This window comes from Trachurus trachurus (genome assembly GCF_905171665.1).
Source record: "Trachurus trachurus genome assembly, chromosome: 14".
Lineage (NCBI taxonomy): Eukaryota > Metazoa > Chordata > Actinopteri > Carangiformes > Carangidae > Trachurus > Trachurus trachurus.
In genome coordinates this window covers 31,731,196-31,741,225 of record NC_139903.1, presented here as the reverse complement: position 1 = coordinate 31,741,225, position 10,030 = coordinate 31,731,196, and positions in this window count along the sequence as shown.

Sequence of the window (10,030 nt, the reverse complement as noted above, 5' to 3'; positions counted from 1 at the left end):
ATTCCCTGTACCCGATTTTTCCCTGTTAAAAGGGTTTTCTATGGAGTTTTTCCTCAGTCGATGTGAGGGTCTAAGGACAGAGGATGTTGTTACGATGCCATGTAAAGCCCTTTGAGACAAACTGTTTGTAAAAACGGGCTATACAAATAAAATTGCCTTGCCTTGCCTACCCTCTTCATATTGTTCTAACATTAATGTTAGAGGATAATTTCCGTTTTTTACAACTTGGACCTTATTTCTAGCATAAAATACTATCATTTTACTCACCCAGATAACTTTGGTGTCATTTGGAGTTGTTTTGACGAAATTAGCCCCAGTGGAGCGGCGCGTATATCCTACTAACCTCTTATCTGGGTGATGTCATCTCCGACCGCTGCCCGGCGCGGCTAACTTGCTACCGCTAATGCTATGGTTCGTTTCTGCGTGTTTCTGACTTGTCAGAACAAAATGAGCAGCTGGATGAAGTTCAGCTTCCACAGGCTTCCTCTCCTCAACCTGGACTCACTAAAGCTCCGGCTAGTTGAGCTAAAAATGGACCTTAATGTCGAAGCGGAATGATTATTATCAGAATGAGCCGGGCAGCTGTCGGAGATGACATCATCCAGGTCAGAGGTCAGTAGGTCAACCTACAGACCCCGGATGTTGATAACATGCCACCACGGGCTCGGAGGGGAATAGCACTAGCCTATCAAAACTAAATATTGGCGAAATGAACGAGTTTTGCGGCGGATAATGTGTTATTTAGAGGCTGCATTGCGTGCCCTGTGTTCTCGCATTATACGGATATACGCGCCGCTCCACTGGGGCTAATTTCATCAAAACGACTCCAAATGACACCAAAGTTGTCTGGGTGAGTAAATTATCGTATTTTATGCTTAGCGTGTGTGGCCGTGTTAGCATTAGCGCCGTGTTAGCAGGGCTTAGCAAACACCGCTCTCTACCTTCAGCAGCTTCCTTGTAAACACAAGCACGTGTAGGGGGAGTATTTCCGGCCGACTTGCATAGTTCTGCTTTAAAGGCAGCTCCTTTATTTCCTGTCTTACTTTATTGGACAAAGTGATTAATCCAGGTGGTGTCTGACCATTGTGACTACTTAGACAAACCTGGATTAATCAGTTTGTCCAATAATGTAAGACAGGAAATAAAGGAGCAGCCTGCAGGAAGTTCAGGGAGTAGTGGAGCTGTGCATAAAGCCCATTTGCACAGTTATGGCTGGACGTGATGATCAACATTTTGCTGTTTGTACTTGTTTAAGCAGTGACTGATTCTTACTCTGCAGGCATACAGTCCCGTCGCAACGACTACCGGACGGATCAAGTGGAGTTACGTCAATCATCTCAATGAATTGCAAAGAAAAGATGGACTGCATGCTGCCAATAAAATTACAGACAAACATGTCTACTTTGAAAACCACAAGATGGTGTCCCTGGCTGCACAAACACTGAGTCGCTCTGTGTCAGTGGCTCTCCGCACAATGAGAGATCTTGGGTACTCTCCGTTTCAAGACTGTGAGGCGACAACAGAATTCACTGAGGTAATACTTAGTGATTATAGAACCAAGTACATGTTTTAAAAAAAAATAATTCATCAAAATTTTATTTTAGCATCAGGAACAATTTGTTGATAATTCTGACTGACTCTAAATTCAACATACAAATATTGTCATAAACTGTTATTCATAACTACTAAAGTTTGTACATAACCTTATACATGCCTTCACAATGTTTAGAACGGTAAAGTTCAAAGTACAAAGTAGACCAATGGAAAGAAGGAAATCAAGCAAATACCTAATACTTTAATGTTTACTCATTGAACATACTGTTTACAAATTAGCACTCTGTTCTCTGTATATTTTGAATAGGTGAACTATCAGATACCTCATGAAACCCTGTATTAGTACTAGTTGTATATGCTGTATATGTGACAAATAAAGTACCTTTATTGATAGTGATTTAGATGCCAATATTTCTTTATAGATGATTGACAGGCTCTTTGATATAATGAATGGACACAATCCTCGTGCCAGAGGATTCAAAGCTCCCTTGGGTGCTTTGAATTGGATGGAGAGGAAAGCATTTTTGTCAAGAGCCAGGGAGTACTTGCTCACTTTGGTGACAAGAGATGGAACACCCCTTCACCGATCTAAGAAGTCTATAAAAATAGTGCTTGTTGTACATTTTCGTGCTGCTATTGCAATGAACAATAGTTACCCTGTAGCCAGTTACGTAGTGTGAGGCAGAAACTCTTGCTGGATTTGAAAAAAAAAATGGAGATGAGAAAAAGAGACAAAATCAACGCAGATCAGGCCTTAGAGGTATTCTATGCCATGGGCGACTCTGAATCGGATGGCGGAGAGGTGTTAGGACTAAGCGATGCCTCCTAGTCTGAACAAGATAGTACAGACAATGAAGAAGAGCGGTTACATGCTGCTATTCCAACATGCCACTATTTCGACATTGTCGGAATAGCGGCATTAACATTATTTTTCAAGCGTCCCACTATTCCGACATTTTTTTTTCATTGGCGGAGTAGCGGCACTTTACTATTTTTCAAACATTCCGCTTTTCTGACATTGTTTAAGTTATAGTCAGACGTGTCCTTTTGATTTTTTTTTTTTCTTCATCTGAGACACTGTTTCTCATACACAAATACATAGGCCTATAAGAGAAGAAAAAACAAACCTGCCAAGTGTAAAAACACACCGGCAGCAGCACCCGCTGATCTGCAGCTACTGAGACTGTTATTATTCTGTCACCTGAGTTAACGAGGTGCACGTGTGTTTGGAGCTGACGAGAGAATAAAGAGTGAGACAACGCAGCCCTGAGGAGGAACTGTGAAGGACTCAGCTGTAATGGAAAATGACCTAAACCGAGTCCAGTAGAGCTGTAACTGTGTAGTGGAACGGCGTTCAAAGTAATGGTAACTATCCTGGAAATCCTGCTTTACATTGTTTTAAAATAGGTAAAAGAAGAAGAAAAAAGATTTTCTGGGATAAAGGGGCAGATTACATAAGATTATTATTCTTTCTGCTCCCTTTTGTTGAGATTTGGGAGGTTTTTGTTTTTATTGTAGCTTATTAAAATGCAAGATCATTTTTCTGACTGATTTATTGCCCGATGCCACGTATCTCGCTTTCTTTCCCCCACCATCCGCCCGTTGTCTTCGCTGTCACTTTGTCACTTTGTAGCCGCTCCACAGAGCGCACATGGCTAATTAATATGCACGTGCTGACCATATATGGTTGTGTCTAGGCGTTCCGGGGGCGGAATATGAGGTGTGTTCACGTGCGCACCATTCTTGGATCCAGTTTGATTTATCAAAGAGAAATTGCAGGGAGTTGTGCACGCACAGTTTGATAGATCTGAAAAAGGTGTAAATATTTTGGGTGTCTTTTCGCCGTAGGCCTAAGCAAAAAATGTAGTAGCAGCAGTTTTACACTGTTTACAGTTTTGATAAATGAGGCCCCAGGCCCTAAGCCCAGAGCCCAGACGCTCACAGCTGCAGCTCATGTCAAAATTAGCCAGTTTTAATTTCTGTTCAGATACACTTATGTGGATAGAATCATATTTGTCAAATCGATCTCAGTCTGTTCAGGTACAGAATCATAAATCAGCTACCCTTCGTCTGTCCACAGGAGTCCCACAAGGATCCATATTGGGCCCTTTGCTATTTACATTATATATCAATGACTTACCATATGTATGTCCTGACACCAACATCCAAATGTATGCCGATGACACGGTAATTTATGTACATGGTAGCAGCATGACACAGGTTGCTGATAAAGTCACAAACTCCATGACTCATGTAACAGCGTGGTTAAAGCAATGCTGTTTGCAGCTGAATGTGTCTAAAACAGTATGTATGTTTTTTACCAAGAAGAACAGTCCTAGTGTCGAGCCGGATATCTTTGTTTCAGGGGAGAGGTTACAGGTCGTATCTGAATACAAGTATCTTGGTGTTTTGGTTGACTCTAAACTTTCTTTCAAGGCTCAGGTGAAAAAGGTCTGTAACCGGGTCAAATTCAATCTCTCAAACTTTAGGTTCATTCGAGATTATATGTCAACAGAGGCGGCTAAGATGTATATGCATTCCATGGTTTTTTCCCATATCATCTACTGTTTAACTACCTGGTCACAGGCTAGTAACACTTCTCTAAAACCAATAGAATCTTCGTATAAACGAACAGTTAAAATCCTTGACAAGAAACCGGTACATTCTCATCATTGTCCAATATTAAGAAAATATAATCTGTTGAGTTGGGACAATTTGATTAAATATGTAAATGTCTGTCTTATGCACAAGATTATATATGGTTCCACCACGCCTCCGCTTAGACAGTTCGTCAACATAAGAACAACTGCATATGGGTTCACAAGAGGTGCAGCAAGAGGAGACTGTATTATTCCATTTAGGAAAAGTTCGTTTAGTCAGTCTGCATTCTCTGTTAGAGCTGCACTAGAGTGGAATTCCATCCCAGCTACTATTAGAGACCTGAATACCTACAGTTTATTCAGAGCTCATTTGGAGAGATTGTTGATTGGTGCTCAGCTCTGTCAGCACTAGTTTGTTTTTTTCACACCTTCCTCCCTCTCTCCGGTCCGTCTGTGCTGAACCTGTAGCCATCTTGTTGTTGTCTGTCTGCCTGTGTCGGCATGCATGTCTTTTTGTGGTGTCGTTATATTGTGTATGCATGCAGTTTGTGTCTGTGCTTCTGCTTTGCATGCTGTGGTGTGATGTGTCTTGCGGCATGTGTCTTTGCTGCATGGGGATGTATTGATTATGTTTTCTGATTGATGTTATATATGTTCTTTTGTCATGTCATGTTGTATGTTCTTTTGTCAAGTTGTTAATTGCTGTGCATGTTTGTAGATTGCCTTGGCTAATAACTTTGTAATTTTAATCATTCATATTCTGTTTTTAGGGTGACTTTTTAACATCCGTCTGGGGACTACAGATGAAAAATAGCCTCTTGGCTAATTCTGGCGCATTTACAGTGATGTTATTAATGTGCACTGTCCCTGTTTTCAAATAAACTTATAAACTAAACTAAGCTCCGCGGCTCATCCGCCGCGCTGTCCGTGGTGCTGAAGGTGACAGGTTAACTTGACAAACAAACTGCAGCATAGTTCTGTTTGTTTATCATGTGTGTCAGTTTTGTTTGCGACTTGATAGTTTAGTTGTTGAGTTTAAGAACATCACTCCCTCATCAAACCAGTGATAGGTATGCTGAAAAGAAAAGAGAGAGAGAGACGCGCCTGGGTATCGCAGCTGTGTAAAAAAGAAAAAGAAAAAAGGAAGCTGACGTGTCGGACTAGCGGGGGAGCATACGTCAGTCCAACTGCCCAAAAGTCCGACGGCTCATTTCTCCGACTACCCATTCTACAGTGTTAAGGTTAGGTTTAGGGTAAGGTTAAGGGTTAGGGCTACTTAAGTCGGAGAAGTGGGAGGTCAGACTAATGGACGCAAAAATAAAGAAATGTATGGTCGGAGAAATGGGTAGTCGGACAGACGTCATGCGCCCGGACTAGCGATACCAAAAACTGTCGGACTACCGGCATGTCTAGATAGAGCAGTGGTTCTCAAACTTTTTTCGTCATTCCCCACTTTTAACAAGTGGGGATTTTCAAGCCCCACTTCCCCCGTCGCCCCAACAAAAATTACTTCAAATTTATTGAACTTACTAGCACCAAGTATATCAGTCATATTTCATGTCAAAATCAAAAACATGAAATAACACAGTTCAAAAAGAGAAAATAAAAGTGCAGATCAAAAACGAAAAGTAAAAGTAGTAGTAGTACAGTAGTCAAATAATGAAACAGTGTTTCATTTACAATCTGTGCAAAAAACAAAAACATGAACAAGTGAACTTTCCCTGCATTAGTGGCTGCAGGGTTGCAGGCTTGAAACTGCCTCAAGTCATGCTCAATGTTGAGCTGAGAAGTGTGTGTGTGTGTGTGTGTGTGTGTGTGTGTGTGTGTGTGTGTTTTCATCTCTCTCGAGTCTGACATAAGAGCTATAAAACGCACACAATGATTTGTCAATCGCTGTGTTTTATTTTTGAAAAGTGCTTTATTTTGACAATTGACCGGATTCTCTCGTTGTTTCATGTGTGACTTCCTGCCAAGATTGACACGTTCGCTCGCGGCTCGCACACAAAATTGACCAGATGCCGAACCGATTGCTGTGGGCGTGAGTCGCTTCTGGTCTGAACTACACAACCGGTACTTGAGCACTGAAGGGAAGCGGTCTCTGTTCCGCGCTATTCGCGGTGGTTCGGCGTCCGGTGTGAACCCAGCAGCCTGCTACCAGAGCCAGTCTCTATTAGACATTCTCTGCTGCTGCTGTCTTGTTGTCCCGCTGCAAATGTTGGCCCGTTGCAATTAACATCCTGACCTCAATCATTGTTTTTGCCCTTTAGTTCCAGGTTACATTTTTTCTCCCGGTCTCCTAATGCTTTTTAATCATTTTAGCTATTCATTATTACTTTGTTTGTGTGTGGGTGTTTTGTTAGAGTGAATTATCTTTGTTGTCAATAGCATTTACAGTAAGATAGGCATGAAATTGAAAATTTCCTCCCGTTTGTCGCGCCCCACCTGTCATGTCTCCGTTCCCCACCAGTGGGGCGCGCCCCACACTTTGAGAAGCACTGAGATAGAGGGATGTCGTAATAGCGGGATGTCTAAATAGAGACATGTCGGAATAGCGGGATGTCTGAATAGCGGACGGACCCCTCTGACGTTCATTCTTGATGAATGAAAATATTCTTGGCAAGACGTCCGGCTTGCGCCGGTCCAAGAATTTCACCGTGCGCGGAGCCTCATGGTAAATGTGGGGTCCGCCCGCTATTCAGACATCCCGCTATTCCGTCATCCCTCTATCTAGACATGCCGGTAGTCCGACACTTTTTGATACCGCTATTCCGACACGTCGTCTTTTTCTTTTCTTTTCTTTTTTTTTTTTTACAGCTGCGATACCCAGGTGCGTCTCTCTCTCTCTTTTCTTTTCAGCATGCCTATCACTGGTTTGATGAGGGAGTGATGTTCTTAATCTCAACAACTCAACTATCAAGTCACAAACAAAACTGACACACATGATAAACAAACAGAACTATGCTGCAGTTTGTTTGTCAAGTTAACCTGTCACCTTCAGCACCACGGACAGCGCCGCGGATGAGCCGCGGAGCTGCAGCTGTGAGCGTCTGGGCTCTGGGCTTATGGCCTGGGGCCTCATTTATCAAAACTGTAAGTAAGCAGTGTAAAACTGCTGCTACTAAATTTTTTTGCTTAGGCCTATGGCGAAAAGACACCCAAAATATTTACACCTTTTTCAGATCTATCAAACTGTGCGTGCACAACTCTCCACAATTTCTCTTTGATAAATCAAACTGGATCCAAGAATGGTGCGCAGTTGCGCACGTGAACACACCTCCGCCCCCGGAATGCCTAGACACAACCATATATCAGCACGTGCATATTAATTAGCCATGTGCGCTCTGTGGAGCCGCAACAAAGTGACAACGAAGACAACGGGCGGAGGGTGGGGGAAAGAAAGCGAGAGACACGGCATCGAGCAATAAATCAGTCAGAAAAATGATCTTGCATTTTAAAGCAATACTTACCGATCTGGCATTTCACTCAGCACAGCACAAACATTTGAAAATCAACAGCTCCACCTCCCTCACAAGTCCCACCCACCTCTCCCTCCTGCAGCACCTCCACGAGCCCCCTCCCTCCCTGCTGCATGCGTTGGCATGGCAACGGTTAACAGAACAGGAGCGCGAGTGAAACGGGAACAACACAAACAAACACAACACTGGAGTTTTAAACCATATAAACGGACTCAGTGATGATGACTGATGAGTTTTATAATAAACTGTTGTTAGCCTACTGCTACTGGAGACGCAGGGGAAGTGATTGTTACAGATTACAGTTCTCAACGAGCCGGGCTGGCGGCCGGACCAGCGCCACCTGATGCGCTGGTTCAGGGCCAAAATAAATCCAGACTGAGCTGAGTCGAGCCGCGCCGGTCCGGAGTTCAACTGGGTCCGGACCGCTGAGAACTCCCAGAGCTAACAGTAGCCTAGCCGTTAGCACAGAGCTAACAGTAGCCTAGCCGTTAGCACTGGATGCTTTATAGACACATGTGACTTCCTGTGTTTACGTATCACTCGGGGCTGCTCACTATCAACGTTACAATATCAGACATGAAACTCCACGACCAGCTGCGGCTGCAGTTATTGGTCTTTTAAAAAACTATTTATTTCCAAAAACCTTCTTTCTAGTGTGTGTTGTGACTCTAGTCTCCTCTGCTCTCTGTGTCCTGCTACTGCTCTGTCAATAAGCGTTCTTCCTGGTCGGGAGGGGGGAGAGGAGGAGAGGGGTACATAAAGTGATTACATATTAAGTAGGTTCAGTCGCTCGTCAAATCTTATTAATCGGACCGAATAATATTATTGGTCAGACTTTTCTCAGAATTATATGAGAATGAAAAAATGATGAGTTTTTAACCCTGTTGGGTTTCTCTTACATTTTAATGTATCATCAGATTATTAATAGCATTTTAACTTAGACAAAGAAATGTGCAAAAGTTCCAGAAAGGTAAGTATTGCTTTAATAAGCTACAATAAAAACAAAAACCTCCCAAATCTCAGCTGCCTGTGTGTTTTTAAACTTGGAGGGTTTTTGCGATGTCGCAATCGCAACAATTAACGCAAATTCAACCAACCCGTGAATTTGTGCGATCTTGCAATTTTGTGCAATCACCGCAACTTTTCCACAAATTGGACCAATCGTCGGTGCTTTCTGCGAGTTACACAGCAGAGAGTGCGAGTCAGGACGGATTGGTGGTTGAAAGTGAGTTCACGGAGGAATGGCGTGGCAGGGCTGACGGCAAGAACCGTGATCTACTGAAGGTTTGCGTGTAATAAAACGTGTGCAAACGTGATTGCACGCGCAAACACATGTGGAACCTGATCTACTAACCGGACACACCGAGGATTGCGTCTCTCAAACGGGCAAAATAGCACGTGCGATCCATTTAGCGTGTTTGCCTTGATGAAAATGTAAATAAGGCGTTTCAGCCAGAACACGCAAAATACTGGGAGGAGTAGATGCAAATTTATTTATTTAGCGCACGCAATGTGATTTACCAAACCAGGAAGAGATTGCAGTGGCTGTTTTTGCGTCTTTATTTACCACGTCTGAAAACCATGTACTAACTAACTGATACAACTTTGTGAAAACGTATGCGTTTATTGATTTGATGCCTACTAGAGCCCCATGATCTTACATCTCTGCATTTCCTCACATCTGGGTAATTCTGTAAGTCTTTTACGCGCCGTTTCGCACGGCGCACGTCTGTCTCTCCGGTACCTGGCTGCTCAGCTCTGTCTCTCAGTCCCAAATCCAGTACGCCGCGGCAGGGCCGGAGCGGAGCAGCCGGCGGCCAGGTGCCCCTTCCCCCATCCTAAGGCCCTGGACTTGAGTAGCCACCCCTTTTCATTCAAAAACTGTTTTAATGGCATTTTAAAACAGTTGTTTTACCACGATTTTTAAACAGACATTTTAATTAAAAGTAAAACAACTTTCAACTCTATGTAATTTTCCTGTGCCTTTCTCAACAAGTGGAAAATTGCTGGTATAACAGGACCTCACATTATTTTGTGACATTTAAAAATTTTCAATTTTCCATGGATTTTAATTATTCAGAACAAAACTGCAACTTTTTTTTTTTTTTTTTTTTTTTGCAACTTTTGCAATTTAATCGCAACAAAAGCGCTTAAAACATTGCAACATGCACCGCAATTTTTTCAAAATGTGGCTGCAAAATCAGGCATTTTAGGCTGCAACAATCAGAAAAAAAAGCCTGAAATCCTGGAGGGACTGATAAAATGACAAGAGAGAGAGAAAGTTAATTATTATTCTAGGCTGCATTATAACATTCTCAGTTCAGTTCAATTCTGTTATTATAAATATCATCAGCACTTCCTCATTCCCTTTAATTGTTTCTAATACTATGTGTAAAATGA